The 15,345-nt window shown below is 45.3% G+C and overlaps 1 long non-coding RNA gene across 1 annotated transcript in view; it reads right to left on the bottom strand.

Moving 5' to 3' along the window:
* The window catches only part of LOC128322665 (uncharacterized), a 63,379-nt gene extending 56,832 nt beyond the window's left edge, over nucleotides 1-6,547 (bottom strand). Inside the window, exon 1 of the long non-coding RNA XR_008305869.1 lies at nucleotides 6,469-6,547. This is a non-coding gene — a long non-coding RNA (uncharacterized LOC128322665). The remainder of the gene's footprint in view (nucleotides 1-6,468) is intronic.
* Between the last annotated feature and the right edge of the window lie 8,798 nt (nucleotides 6,548-15,345).

Here is a 15,345-nt window from a genome sequence, read left to right as displayed (position 1 = left end):
CTTATACCAAGTCAGACCATTGGTCCATCTAGCTCAGTATTGTCTTCACAGACTGGCAGCAGCTTCTCCAAGGTTGCAGGCAGGAGTCTCTCCCAGCCCTATCTTGGAGATGCCAGGGAGGGAACTTGGAACCTCCTGCATACAAGATTGCGAAGGAACCCTGTGCATGATGGGAGTTAGCCTCCATTATCCTGAAAGTGAGAGCACCACATCTACAGCATCCACTGGACCTGCCCTTCACCAATTCCCTAATCCTGTCTAACACAGGAGATGAACACTTTGTACCCCAACTCCCCTGTGGGGATGGTAACTGGAAAACTCTAGCCTCAAAGTTGCCTCTGCCCACCTGGGCATCTCAACTTCTCATTGGCTGAGGAGCTGCCAACCTGAGCCCTTGTGGCCTACCTCTGATTGGTGGAAGGCACACAGTGTATATATGCCTGGCATATAACCCTTCCCTGCTATAAAATGTTTAGAAACAGTACGTACAGGGTATTCAGTGTGATTTATAGTTTGGCCTTCAGTCTCCCAAAAGTGGCTTATCAAAGCCAGTAACTTCAAGCCGATGAATTCATATACACAGATACACTTTCTTGCTGCCTGCTCACACTTGTCGTAACGAGCAATGGGACATGAGTACCCTTCCTAAGAGTGGTGGGGAGGGTCAGAAAGTAAATCCATGACATTTCTTGTCCAATCAAGTTCATTGTTGTTCAGAACTATCTGCTAACCCGGCAGCATTTGCAAAAGAGGAGGGCTGCAAACACTCGTCTGAACAGCAAGGGCCATTCATTCAGACTCACGCAGTCCGCTCTTCCGGCAGGTAGATGGTGCCTTGCTCCAGCACAGATAAGGTATGTGCATCCTTATATAAACTAATGGCTCATGCTTTAGTAAGTCTACAAGTGGGTCTATCATTGAGCTGGTGGAAGGGAAAAGAAGAGACATTTCCTAACACAAGCCTACTTATTTAGATGCCAAGAACTACTGCTATCATTGTACATTCAGTAACTTTTCTCACCTTGGCCTATGCAGATGAGGGCCCTGTCTGAGCCTCAGTCTGGTCAGCATTCTGTTAGTCATGTTTTATCTCTGACAAACCTAAGACGAGCTTTTCCCTTAGGTCCTCACAATAAAGTCATTCACACAATCTAAAACTGTGTTCTACCCAGGTTTGGGAGCTGTGTGAGCTCCCAGCTTTCAGTTGTGTGGAAGCAAAGTAGGAGGAAAACCTGGGTAGATGTGATTGTGTGGAAGCAAAGTAGAAGTAAAAGCCTTCTTTTTCTTTTTTCCTCCTGCCTTGCTTCCGCACAATCACTTCTACCCAGGTTTTCCTCCTACCTTGCTTGTGTGAATGACACCAATGTCTGTTCAGAAGACACTGACTGCACAGAACACAATTCTGTACACATTATTGTTTCAGAAAGTGTTTGAGGGGGATGGGGGCTGATACTGCTGGACTTTATTTCATCTTGCTGTTGTGTTTGTGCTACAATTTTTGTTAGTTTTATGTTAGATTGGTTTTATTATTTTAAAGATTTATCAGTTGTTAGCTGCCCTGAGCACCTTTTCAAGAATAAAAGGAGGGATGATAATGTTGGAAATAAAATAAATAATAATAAATGCCACTGCCTTCTCTTTCAGGCGTTTCTTTTGACTAAATGGAGGCGTGCATCTACTGTTTCCCAAGAGACCTGATGTTGTTTCAAGAACATTGCATAATACATTATTGTATTTCCTAAAACCATTTCTGCTTTTGGCTATCGAAAACAAATTTGGAACAAACATCCTATGAGCTGTCCCTGTCCCGATTTCTGCCAATGTAGTGTTGTGTCAGCAACCCCCACCCCACAGGTGCTTGCAATTGCAAATCACTTAGAGCAGATCATACCCCAAACAGTTGTCAAACTCCCCTTCACTGAGTTTTGAAAAACACAGATTTACTGACATGATCAACACAAACATAACAGAGAAAACTGTGGGGCAGAACAGAAGCCCCGGGTTATTTTTCAAAAGCCTCTGAAACTAGATGGTTTTTTTAAAAAACCAGGCATACTTTGGGCTAAGCCAGAATTCGCAGCCTCCATTCCGCGAAAATCAAAGTCCTGTCTGTCCTGGTCCCTGATAGCCTGCGGGGATGTTGGGGTAAATCCAGATAATATGTGGACTGGCACACTCCAATCGGGAGTGGATTCACAATAAAAGCCCTGTGTGAAAAGCTTCCTGGTCTCAGAGAGCTGGTCTTATGGTAGTGAGCATGAATTGTCATCTTTGCTAAGCAGGGTCCATCCTGGTTTGCATTTGAATGGAAGACTACATGTGTAAGCACTGTAAGATATTCCCCTTAGGGGATGGAGACACTCTGGGAAGAACATCTGCATGTCTGCATGCAGCAGGTTTCAAGTTCCCTCCTGGCTTCTCCAAGATAGGGCTGAGAGAGATTCCTGCCTGCAACCTTGGAGAAGCCCCTGCCAGTCTGTGTAAACAATACTGAGTTAGAAGGACCAATGGTCTGAGTTAGATGGACCAATGGTCTGATATGGCAGTTTCCTATGTCCCTATGTTCTTATGTTCAATGTTACCAGGAAAAGCTAGAGCCTTTTTCAGACAGCACAGTCTCATAAACTGGGCCAACTTCCTGTCTGGAAAACACTTATCAGTTCATGAATATGACTCTCCCTTTGCCTATATGATCTCTATTCAGAATCTGATAATGGTCAGTCTGTGAGCTGGGCCAGCTCTCTGCATATAAGAGACAACTAGTAAGATTTAAGCCTCCCTTTGCAGGGTTTGATGGATGAATCTGCTGTCTAATACCACTGTCAGCAAGCTAAAGAATGCAAGGGTTCTGAAGTTCTGCCTTCACCTATACCAGGCCAAAACCACATGTGAATGGGTCACTTAGATATCAGCAACAACAGAACATGAGCCATTTCTTGTTCTGACACAATTAGATAATTGCATGTGTGCATCATAATTAGTATTACCATATTAAAATTCTGCACATTCTGTTCCTGAGTATCTCAGGGAGTGTGCTGTCCTCTCTCTCTCTCTCTCTCTCTCTCTCCCTCTCTCTCTCACACACACACACACACACACACACACACACACACACACACAGAGCCTGGGTATTAGTATCTGCCAATGAACGCTATGGATACTATCATATGTGGATGCTAGACTGGTCTCAGTAGGAGGGGATTTTTCTGTGGTGACCTGACCCCTTTTCTTTTGGAATTCTTTCCCATTGCAGATTTGGTAAATGCATTATCTCCTCTGTCTTTGGAGAAGGAGGAGGAGGAAAGTTACTTTTTCCCTCATGACGCTCACAACAACTAGATTAAGCAAAAAAAAAAAAATTGATAGTCATATTGTTTTGCTATTTTGATCACTCTGCATTTGGTACTATTTGGTCACAGATTTTGCCTATTTCAAAATTATTTTTAGATTTAAATATTTTAATTGTTAATTGTTTTAGTTTATTTTTATTGTAAACCATCTTGAGAGCCATTGTGGCTAAAAGGCAGTGTATAACTGTACGAACATCCATCCGTCATGGGAAAGTGAATCCCTTTTCATTAAGAACTCCTTCCCACAATGAAACCTGCTTGTGGAACATTAATCAGTGAATCTACATAGGGTGTATTTGAAATTGCACCCAACTTACCTGGGATATATCCTGGGATATCATCTAGTGCTGCAACAACAGATCTCAACAGTGCATGCTATCCACGTCTATGTCCGTCCCATTCCATCATTATCCTACTGATTCACTCCACAAAGCAAAAAATCCAGACACAAACCTTGGCGGCTACCAGACAATTTAGACAGATGACAGGATGCTGAACGACTCTTGAAATTTCTGCCTGCCACCTCCTGAGCAGCAGCTGTCATATTTTAACTATGGCATTTCTGTTAGTCATGTCCCCCCCCCCCCAAGAAACAAGGATATTAAAAGAATACATTTATATGATGCGCCTATATTAGATTGAGAATGTGACAATGATCAACAGCATCTCTTTTTTATCATCTCTAATAAAGGTGTAAAGATATGGCACAATCACCATACACCATACACAATCACCATACACAATCACTCATACACTTCTTGTATGGATATGGTGCAGGGGCCATCCTGAGTTCCTTAGGGAAAGGGTGGGATACCAAAAGAAAATAAAAAATAAAAACCAATCTGCCTGATGACACTGGCACGATAATGTATGATACATTATCGTGCCAGTGTCATCAGGCAGATTGGTTTTTATTTTTTCTTTTCTTTTGGTATCCCACCCTTTCCCTAAGGAACTCAGGATGGCCCCTGCACCATATCCATACAAGAAGTGTATGAGTGAGTTTAAACATCACCTAGTGAGCTTTGTGACTGAGCAGGCAGTTGAGCCCTGTTATTCCGGGTCTTCATCTGGTACCCTAACCACTACTGCTTCTCTCAGGCCTTCATGCCAATGCTCTTGTTCAGCTCCATTCCAGTTAGTCTTACACTGGCGCTTTCCAGATTAGACCCTGCAATGGGGTCATGTCATATCTCGGACGTGTGCTTCCACACTTCCTGTGTTGTGACACCACAGGCCCTACGTGGACAGCAGAGTGCCGTTCACATTTCCAATGCCTTGTTTCGAATTTCATCGCTGCGATGTAGAGCTAGGGCATCGTATAGCCAGCGTAAGAAAGTTGCTGTTTTTTCGGGTTGTTAGTTGCTGCGAGACTGCTCCCCCTGCTGTTTACGTTTCGAATGCGACTTGCCTGAACAGAGGCATTTGCTGCTGTTGAGCAGCTAGGCTGGAAAGCACCCTGGAGAACTTCCCATTTGTGTATCACCCATTCAGCTTATCATCAGTCCCAAAAACCTAAATCCATTGCCTCAGGCAGACATTTTACTGCCTCAGACTACATAGTTGAAACATGTGTGGTTGGGGAATGCAGCAGAAACAGGGCAAAGACAGAACTGAGGGCAGCTCACTATAGCATTTTCGCTACTTGGAAGCCAACTACCTATAGGCAAACCTACCTGACTGATCTATTATGGTAAACATTTGTTTGGGGATTACTGCAAGCAATCTGCACCTTCACAGCTCCATGTAACTATCAGCACGGGGCATACAGTAAACATCCATTCTGTTTTGCAGTCTGGTGTGTTTTATACAATTTTGCACTGCCAATTTACCATCAGAAAGGGTTTCTAGCCATGAATCATCGGTTGGGACACGGTACACCTTGCGTGCTGTGCTTCTTTCTGCCCCAGCAAACACACCCCCTTGCACTCCTCTCTTTGAGGAGATTCTCATGATCGGGCAAAAGCGGGCTAAGGAAGCCTAGCCCGCTTTTGCCTGATCGTCTGCTGCCATGGGAGCTGTATGGCTCCCAGCAGCAAACCCTGCTAATTCCCCCTCCCTTTAGACGAGGATAGCGGAGCGCGCGCTCCACTAAACCCATCTATTTGATTGTGTATTGCTGTGGCGTGCCTCTGTGCTGTGGCAACACACGAGGAGACCCCCGCCTGGAGGCTGAAACAAGCCTCCCAGCCCTGGGGGTCTCTCCAGGATGCCCCATTTACTCGCACGGGGCATCCTGGAACTTCCAGGGGCCATGCAGCTCCTGATCCCTGCAGCCCCCGCCGGCCCCGTGACAGAGCTGGCAGTCGTGAGGACGCCCGATCCGGCCACCCAGGGCTGTCTGAGGATCGTCTGTGGGGAAAGCGGGCTAAGCCCGCTCTCCCCGCAAACCCTTTTAAGGCGGGTCTCACTGATCATGAGACTCGCCTCTTTGTCTTTGCCACTCATTCAATCGCTTACTTTCATTGACACCAGCACCAAAATTACTGATAATTCATTTCCTGAAAAAGCTGTTTGGGGGGAGGTTTTAAGTGTTCTTTGGAGTATTCACGCAAGCCATAGCAAGTGGGTGCCTAATCCAAAGCTTATTCACAGTTAAAACACAGTAGTTTCATTTATATACCTGGGACTTTACTTGGATTCACAAGGCTTTATGAAGTAATACTCTTATCACATTCAAGCCTACTGCCCCAAAATGGAACAGTCATTCTCCACTACGGTTACATCTGCACCAGCATTTTATCACCTTTCATCCCCCCCACCCCATCTCTCCTTTGTTGGAGATGAAGTTCCAGTGCATCAACCTTTTGCACCAACTATCCTAATGACCACTAGGAGCATTGGGAGCAGAGGTAGCTAGTGAGGGTCTCTTTTCTTGAGGATCAAGATGATGAGATTACTAAGGTGGTGGCGAAATTCTTCTGTGTCACTATCAGATTAAGATCCTGTTTAAGATCTAATTTTTAGGAGCTATTGTTTTGTCATGATAATTATGTATTATATTACTGCTGGTATATTTTGCTTTTAATCTTGTTTTAATTTTTGTATGTTCTCTGTATGGCCTATGGCTGTAATAAACTGATTCATTCATTCATTCAAATAGTGAGGGTCTCCTTACCTGTCCCTGCTTTCCTCTGCTGTATGACCCCTGCTTTGACTCCTCAGGTACTTCCTGTAGTGACTCCTTTCCTTCCATTCCTCCTAGAAGGAAGGTGGAAACAGCTCTCTCACTCCCTATCTATTCATTATGTAGCTGACAGATAGAATAGGTCTTTCCTATCCCAAATGTATTTCATGAATAAACCTATTTAGTTTAGATTCTACACTGATCTCCATATGTGTTACTTAAATAGTTGCAGCAACTGAACTCGACATTCTGTAACTGGAGTGGTAGCTTCCTCAGTGCTTTGCTAAATAATCACAAACCCCAACATCCTTTACATGTACTATTCCCTTTGGTGTCTAAACAGATAATCCTACATCCATATAAACACTGATACTTCTTACAGAACTCAGAGGGATCCTGTGCGTATCTGATGGATGTATTAATTTTTAAATGCATATGCCATCTTTCAGCAATGGCCCCAAGATGGCTAACAATAATAACATCCGATCAAAAAAATTAAAACATTGAACACAAACCAATAACAACAGAGAAGCAACAATTCTTCCCAGCACCCACACACATATTCAACAGACATCCTCATCACTCACCCACCAAAGGCCTGGTGGAATAGGTGGGGCCTTGACCTTTCTAAAGCCCCATAGGGAACATTCTGAATCCCCCGAGGGAGGGATCTGGGGACCAACACAGAGAAGGCCCTGACTCATATGCAAGTAAACTGAGCTTTGGCAGATGCCTATATACAGAGCAGGGTCCCCTGATACAACAATGTATCTATAGATTGAAAACCCCTTGCAGAACTGGGGCCCATGAATCTACTCTGCTCTTTTTTTCAGCAGACAATAGGTTCCTTTCAAGTGTGGAAATGTTGCTGAATGATGATGAAGTGGGAAAGAAACCATAGGCGAAACTAGGGGGGGCAGGCAGGGCACGTGCCCTAGGCGCCCCTGAGGGGGGGCGCCATGCCAGTTCCTGCCACCCCCACCCCATTGCCCACCTGCCCAGCCCCAGGGCCCCTCAGCCACTTGCCTCCAGCTCCGGCCTAGGATCGGAGCAGCCTGCAAACTGCAGAGCTCTTCTCTCCCCGCCTCTCAGCTGATCGGCGGGTGGGCGGGGCTTCCAGAGAGGCCTCCGAGTAGGCCTCCCTGAAGCCTGAACTCGAGTAGGCCCCAAGCAAGGAAGGAAGGAGGCTGGCAGAGCTCCCTACAGCAGAGCAGACCATCCAGCACAGCTTTTGCAGGTAGGCTGTGAATTCCTTTTTGTGGTTACCCCTGTATATAGGGATCTGCTTGCCATAGGGCTTTGATATGGGTGGTGGGGCAAGACTGAGAAGTCTCTGAATATTTAATTTAAAACAGACTGAAAAATGTGCTGGCTTTAAAAACAAAAACTATCTAAAAAGGCCTATAAGTGGCTTGTTTCATGTCAGAAAATTACATAAACTTCTGGAACAAATATTCATTCATTCATTCATTCATTCATTCATTTATAAATGCACTTATGTTCAAGTTGTTTTGCAACTCAGAAGGTCTGAGTGAGAACTGTGAAGCATGTGTTGTGCTTTTATTTTATTTTATTTTTCTTGTGTGTGAACTGCTCTCCAATAACTTGCAGGGACTTCAGGGTAAATCTGGCCAACATGTGAATGCAGCACCTCCATTCCAGAGGAGATGTGTGTTAAAGCGCTTTAAAACCTCTTGGAATCAAACTTTACTGAATTTGTTCAGAATTCTGAGAAAACAAACATAGGCTCACCCTGCATGGTTGAAAGTCTCCTTTGCTAATCTGCAGCGAGGGGGCTATTTTAATAATTAGCGTTGCTAGTGTGTTCTAGGCATTAAAAGTAGCACAAATATATAGTACTCAATGTATATCACTATATACAGTAGTCCCTCGACCTACGAACTACTCGACAACCAACGTTTTTGACTTACGAACACCAAAAAAGACCGGAAGTAGTTGGCGGTTTAGATTTGGCTTCCTCGACTTACGAATTTTTAGATGCGGTTTCCTCGAATTACGAGTGTTTCCAGACCTCCGTGGGTGCGCTTTTCGACCTACGAAAATTTTGACTTACGAACGTCCATTCGGAACGGATTAACTACGTACGTCGAGGGACCACTGTACTGTGAAGTGTGCATGTGTGTATTCAGTGAAATGTATTTCCAGGCAGCATACTTATTTTGAAATATCAGACTTAAATCCTTGGGGGCCTGGGATGTGTGGAGGCCCTGGACTTTGAGGGGCTGGGGGCCCATTTTAAAATCTCATCTTGGCCCATTCCAACCTTGCTATGCCCCTGGCGGTCACTACACATGGGTTTCTGCACAACACCTGCACAGAAGAAACTTCCATGTAGAAAATGTGTCTCTTGTAAATTGACCCTGAAATTTCCATCCATGACTGGGATATTTGAGAGTTAGAGTCAATAATAAAAGAACAGCACACTGCTTGTGACAGGAAGGGGCAAATTACAATGATTTCTTAGTCTGGCAGGGGCTGGTTTTGGCCCTGGCAGAACTTGGCTGTCTTGCTCCTGTTTCAACTGCCTCTGTCTAGTGTGGCAAACTAATGTATCCTCCTACCTCTTGATGTCAAAGTAAGCACTGGTGTGGTGAATGCACATATACCCCATCATGAACCAACAGTCATCATAAGACAAAGGCTGGCAGGAATCATTCCCCCACCACCACCACCTTCTTCTTCCCCTATTTTGCTAGTGGCTATTTGGGCAGGTGATCCTCTAGGACAAAGTCATGTTTTTAAAAAAAGAATGAGATGAGACAGAGAAAATGACACTTGGAATCCTCGCATAACTCCTGACTGTTGTTCTAAGTCTTTTACAGAGATGGCTCATATTTTCAGGTTTTGATCAACAACCATGTCTAGATGGTACAATGTTCCTTTTAACAGAGATTTCCAGATATTGTTGACTACAAGTCCCATCATTCCTGTTTGGACAGGGGCGCAATTTCAGTGCTTGCCCTAGGCGCTATTTTCCCTAGTTACGCCTCTGAAAGAAACATTTGTTTGCAGGCTGCTCACTTGGGCTATTTTTAAAAAAAGAGATGTCTTCATGAAAGAACAATATTGAATACAGAAAAGAAACTCGGCTTGAAATGTTTAGCTATTCATGTTTGTACTGTTGGAATTTTACTGTGTAACTAAGCATTGTCTCTCTGCATGCCTATGGCATACTTACCTCTCTATGGGGTCATTCACACGACCTACTGGGCGTGCAGGGGGAAGGCTTCCTACACCTCCCCTCTCCTCCAGACGAGTATTGTGTTGTTGGTGGGAGCACGCTCTGCATTCCCAGATGATCAGCCCTGCTCCGTGTACTGTGGAGCAGGGCAGATTGATCTGAGGCCGCGACTCATTGTCCTAGCCTCCGTGAATTCCACAGTGTGACACTCACACTGCATTGGGGGATTCTCCCAACAGAAGAATCTTGGGTATTCTAGAGGCCCCTTTCTGTGTGCAGCTGGGCTGGAAGCAGCCAGTGCTCACACATAAGCAAGTCGCTGGGGGTAAGGGAGCACACTCACTCCCTTAAACTCGGCGAACAGCCGAGGTAAATAGTGGAGCTAGGTGGCGCTGCCTCACCAGGATCAGGCCCAATCCTGGCAGTTCTCACACACAGCCTCACCCAGGCTGGGTGTCCCTTGTCCGGGTTAGGCTGCGTGTGAGAACAGCCTCCATGTATGTGTCTATGTTGGGTCTTTGTGGTGGAGTCACTCTTCAGTTTTGTTGATGGGTTGTTTTTTCAGTTCAGATGGTTTTGTTCTCCCCCTCTTACAGAAGTGACTGTTGCCTTGTTAACTAGTGTTAAGAAATAATAAACAATTAAGATGTTGTTTCTACAACTAAAGTCAAGTCTCTTGTTTAATTCCTTATAAATCAAGGAATCACTCTGCAACATGTATTTTACTTGTGTTCAATAGTGGCCCTGGCAACAGGTACTCGATAAGTCCATAAAATAAATAAATTGTCCAGTGTACTGAATACTTTCAAGGGCCCTTTCTCTCTTTTTCCCAGCTGCTGTCAATAGAAGTGTTGTTGTTTAGTTCAGTTCAAGCTGGCGTGAATTCTACAACAGCTGTAAACGATTATTAGTCATGTGCACGGACCGGTTCGGAGGCCATTCTAAAGGCCTCCAGACCGGTCCGGACACGGGGTGGTTTTGGTTCGGGAGGATGGGGTGGGGGGTTCCAACAAGAAATGGGGGGGGCGTTACTCACCCCGGAGACAACCACACCGTAATTCACTGAGCAATCGGGCGGCAGGATATCTCCCTGCCGCCCGCTTCATTCCCCGCTCGGCGGCTCCGTCCTCATGTACTGTAAAGAATCGTCCTCCTTAAGCATTTAAACCCTTCAAAGCCCCGCTGGCGCTCGGCTGGCGGGCGCTCGGCTGGCGGCCGCCCCAAGAGGACCCCTGCTGCCCCCAAGAGGACCCCTGCCACCCCCATCCTTAAGAAATAACCTCCCATTGAAAGGGGACGGCAGGAGAGCTGCCTGCCGTCCCCTTCCGCTTTGCCGGTCTGGCTGCAAAGGGCTTCTAAGAAGCCTTTCGCGCACGCGCGCAAAGGGCTTCTTAGAAGCCCTTTGCAGCCAGACCGGCAAAGCGGAAGGGGACGGCAGGCAGCTCTCCTGCCGTCCCCTTTCAATGGGAGGTTATTTCTTAAGGATGGGGGTGGCAGGGGTCCTCTTGGGGGCAGCAGGGGTCCTCTTGGGGCGGCCGCCAGCCGAGCGCCCGCCAGCCGAGCGCCAGCGGGGCTTTGAAGGGTTTAAATGCTTAAGGAGGACGATTCTTTACAGTACATGAGGACGGAGCCGCCGAGCGGGGAATGAAGCGGGCGGCAGGGAGATATCCTGCCGCCCGATTGCTCAGTGAATTACGGTGTGGTTGTCTCCGGGGTGAGTAACGCCCCCCCATTTCTTGTTGGAACCCCCCACCCCAGTGCCGGACCGCAGCTCCACGGTTCCGTGCACACCCCTAACGATTATTACGAAAGCACAGTTTGTGGCTAAGATGTATCTGGTATGTCCGCTCCGCACCAAACTCTCAGGGCCCTGTCAGACACAACACAGAGTTAAGTTTCATTTTAACCAAGCTTCTAAAAACAAGCAAAGATTCACTCCAGCAACAGAGTGGTTTGTTTTGGCTGCCAGTGGTTTGTTTGGCCCCTCCCTTCACCCAATCCTCCCAAACACAATCCCACAGTTCCGAGTATGCTCAACTCCTGGCAGTGCTTCGCCCCGTCACTCCCTCCCTTGCCACTCATCACCAGCTGAGTGTGGGCATGGAAAAGCTGCACAAGCCGCTTCAACTCTTTTTGCCAAACTAACTGCTTGTGTTGTACTGCTACCACAGAATAGTTCCAAGACAGGTGTCTGCAGGGAATTGGATTAATAGACAGAAAAAGACAAGAAGGAAGTCTCTGAAAACTCATCCACAGAATGCTCTCTCTCTCTCTCTCTCTCTCTCTCTGTCTCTCTCTCTCTCGGCTTATTGCTTGCCATGTCTAAACACCCCCTTCACCCTATCAGGTGCCATTCTGCCCTTTTGGTCCCATTATCAATCTTTGAGTTGATGTCTACCCCCAATGTCTGCGCCCAACCCGCAACACTTCAGGAGAGTTGCTGTTCCGGACTGGTTATGGTAGCAGTGATGTCAGTAGTCACTAGGCAGGTTTGCCCAAGTGCATCTGGAGAAGAAGCCACGGAGAAGTATTGGCCACCTAGAGTGGTCACATTACTTGGCTGCTTCTCAGCCACTCTGAGCCAGCATCTCCGTGGGTAGGTGCAACAAGCCGAGCATAAACCACAAAGGTCTGTCCTTTGCAACAAGCCGAGCATAAACCACAAAGGTCTGTTTAGATGCAACACAGTGGCAAATTGAAACATGGTTAAAACAAACAAGCCAACTACAAACCTTGTTTACAAAGGTTAGTTTGTTGGGACAAATTGAGCCTCGGTGAGTTTGGATGAAATTTGAGAGGTGAGTTTGGATGAAAAAAAACAAACCGGGAATACTGAAATTCAACTGAGCTTCCTCATTGCATCTGAATGAACTTTCAGTGTTCCACCAGTTTGTGGAGGGGACCATGTCTTATTTGATTTTAATTTGTTTTGTCCCTTATTCCTGTAATTGCTCCTGTATTGTTGCACAACTGCAACACATAGGCACAATGAGCAGCTACTCAACAATGGAAATGCAGATGGACCCAAAGTGATGCAACCAGCTCAACTATGTCAACAATCAACAAATTAATCAACAATGTCAAAGGACAAATCAATGACACTGTTTCAGCTGGGGTACTGTAATACTCTCAAGTAGATTTGCATTTACTCATGAATATGAGCTTCTTGCTCCTACTTTCCAGTCTTCTAGCAAATGACTTCAAAAATATTAAGATAGTTGAACAAGCAAGGGAATCTAGCTTTATTTTTCTGTATTGTCTGTACCAGCCAATGAAAAGTAAGCAGGGTAGCACCTCTGTACTTTCCTCCCTTGTCAATCTTTGCTTCAGTTGAACGAAGTTCAGTTGGACATGGTTCAATTGTTACTTTGGGTGATAGGGTGGGGATTGATTTTACTGGTTTGAAGGCAGCTTGATGGGCACTGGGCACTTATTCTTCTGGCTTGAAAACAAATTGGTGGGCATGTGGCCCACCTTTTAAAGAGTTGGTTGGTTGCTTGGTTGGTTGTTGGTTGGTGTGAAATAAAGTCATACTTCCTGATGACATGCAGATACCAAATTTTGCTTCAACAATCCTGCCACTGAAATTAGCTGAATACACTACTTTGTACACCAGAATATACTCGAGGAAATTTTAGATAATATTTTGTGTTTTTTTGGGGAAGAAATTGTGAATATCATACTTCCTGTTTACCCCTTGTTTATCAAATTTTGCCTGAACAATCCTGCTACTTAAATTAGCTGAATGTACCTACCACTTCTGCACCAGAATATGCTCGGGGAAAGGTTTGATTGGGGGGGGGCGTATTTTTTAGAAGAAATTCTTATTGTAGTCATCATAACTTGACATTGTTCTCAAAAGAGTTTAACACTGAATAATCAGATCAATAATTCCAAAATGGCTCCATGCCCAAGAGAAGCAGAAGATCTTTCTGATTCAAATTTACTGTGATTTAAATTTACCATATATGGTTATTATTCAATAAAGTCAACAATGTTTGAAGTTGAAATTCTACAAATTTCAAACTGCTCTTTTACTTCCCTTTTTCAAGCACATTAATTTAAAAAAATTATTACATAAATTACATTTCACTATGAATGAGGGTGAGGAGTGGCACTACCCTTAAAAGTCGATGGCCCTGATCCAGAAAGAAAGAGAGGTGTGTACAAAGCCTTCCATGGCCGATGTGTATCTTTAGCCACACCATGATACCCATCTGAGCACTGTTTTGCTGTCTAGATTTAAAGCATTCACACCCAGAGCCAAAAGTTACCATGTGTGATGAATTGTCTATAATTACAGTGGCTGAAATACTGTGCAATATTCCACCTGCCTTGTAATAGAATGTGTGTGCAGTTGCATAAGCACAAAATGCAATAATTGTGCAAATGCAGTTGTGCGATGAATGGTCATTGGAATTAATGGCCTTCTGCCATGCAACTGCATTTGTGCAATTCTTGTGTTTTGCACAACTGCACTCTCACGCAACTATGCACAGGTTCCATTACAAGGCATTGCGCAGTATGTCAGCCAGTTAGATTAGTGCCACTGCCAGCCACTGTAGACACTGGGGACTCCTGAGATTGGGTGAGTGGCATGCAGGTCAAGTGATGGGTGGAGCCAAAGTGGGTGGTACCAATGATGGTGGGTGGAACTGCAAGAGGAGCATTGCTAAAACCTTTCCTCCCTAAAAAAACAAAAGCAATATAAGCACTGCAGAGAAAGCTTCAGCTGGTGAGCTCTCTCTCTCCTGTTTTTCCCCAGTGGGAAAGCTTTCTGACCGACCATAGTGCCAAATGGAGCCCGGTTATAGTGACTACACCACCTTAAGTGGTGCAGCGGGGAAATGCTTGACTAACAAGCAGAAGATTGCCAGTTCAAATCCTCACTGGTCTGTTTCCCAGACTATAGTAAACGCCTATATTGGGCATTTCGACTCCTGGTGCCCACAGAGCCCTGTAGTTTTCTTTTGGTAGAATACAGGAGGGGCTTACCATTGCCTCCTCCTGTGCAGTATGAGACAATGCCTTTCAGCACCTTCCTATATCGCTACTGCCCGATATAGTACCAGTGGAGATTCGAACCGACAACCTTCTGCTTGTTAGTCAAGCATTCCCCACTGCGCCACTTAAGGTGACTGATAAAAGAATATACTGGAGAGTAATTGCAGTGCTGTTGGTGGCAGCAGCAGCCAGAGGGGCAGGAAGTGAAGGATACATACCAGCTGACAGAATGTCAGCAAGACATTAAGCAAAAGCACTTCCAACAACAACAACATGTGGTTTTAAAACAGTGGCAAAAATAATAGCTATAAGGGAGCAATAGCTAGAATGCTCCTGGCCTATCCCCTAAAAATGTAAGAGTAGCATCCTTGGGAGGATTCATCCATCCACTGTGGGGCCATGAACTGCCGTGGTGGGTCTTTGGGGAGGCCAAATAGGAGGTCCCTTAGTCCAAGGTTCATTTTGATGTGCAGCTGGGTGCATTCTATGCAGTGCATTTTAAAAAAAATGTGCAGTGGATACTAAGATGTTGTGCAGTTGGGCCTATGGAGTTTAATAAGGACATACTGTAGGTTGTTTCCGAAGATGTAACGGGGTGGGGTGAGGGCAAGGTATTGAATATTGTTTGTTTCCATTTCATAACCTTATACAAGAAGTACATT

This window comes from Hemicordylus capensis, chromosome 4 (assembly GCF_027244095.1).
Source record: "Hemicordylus capensis ecotype Gifberg chromosome 4, rHemCap1.1.pri, whole genome shotgun sequence".
In the NCBI taxonomy this organism is placed as follows: Eukaryota; Metazoa; Chordata; class Lepidosauria; order Squamata; family Cordylidae; genus Hemicordylus; species Hemicordylus capensis.
Note: the sequence above shows the minus strand (reverse complement) of the source record. Positions and strands in the feature narration are given on the sequence as shown.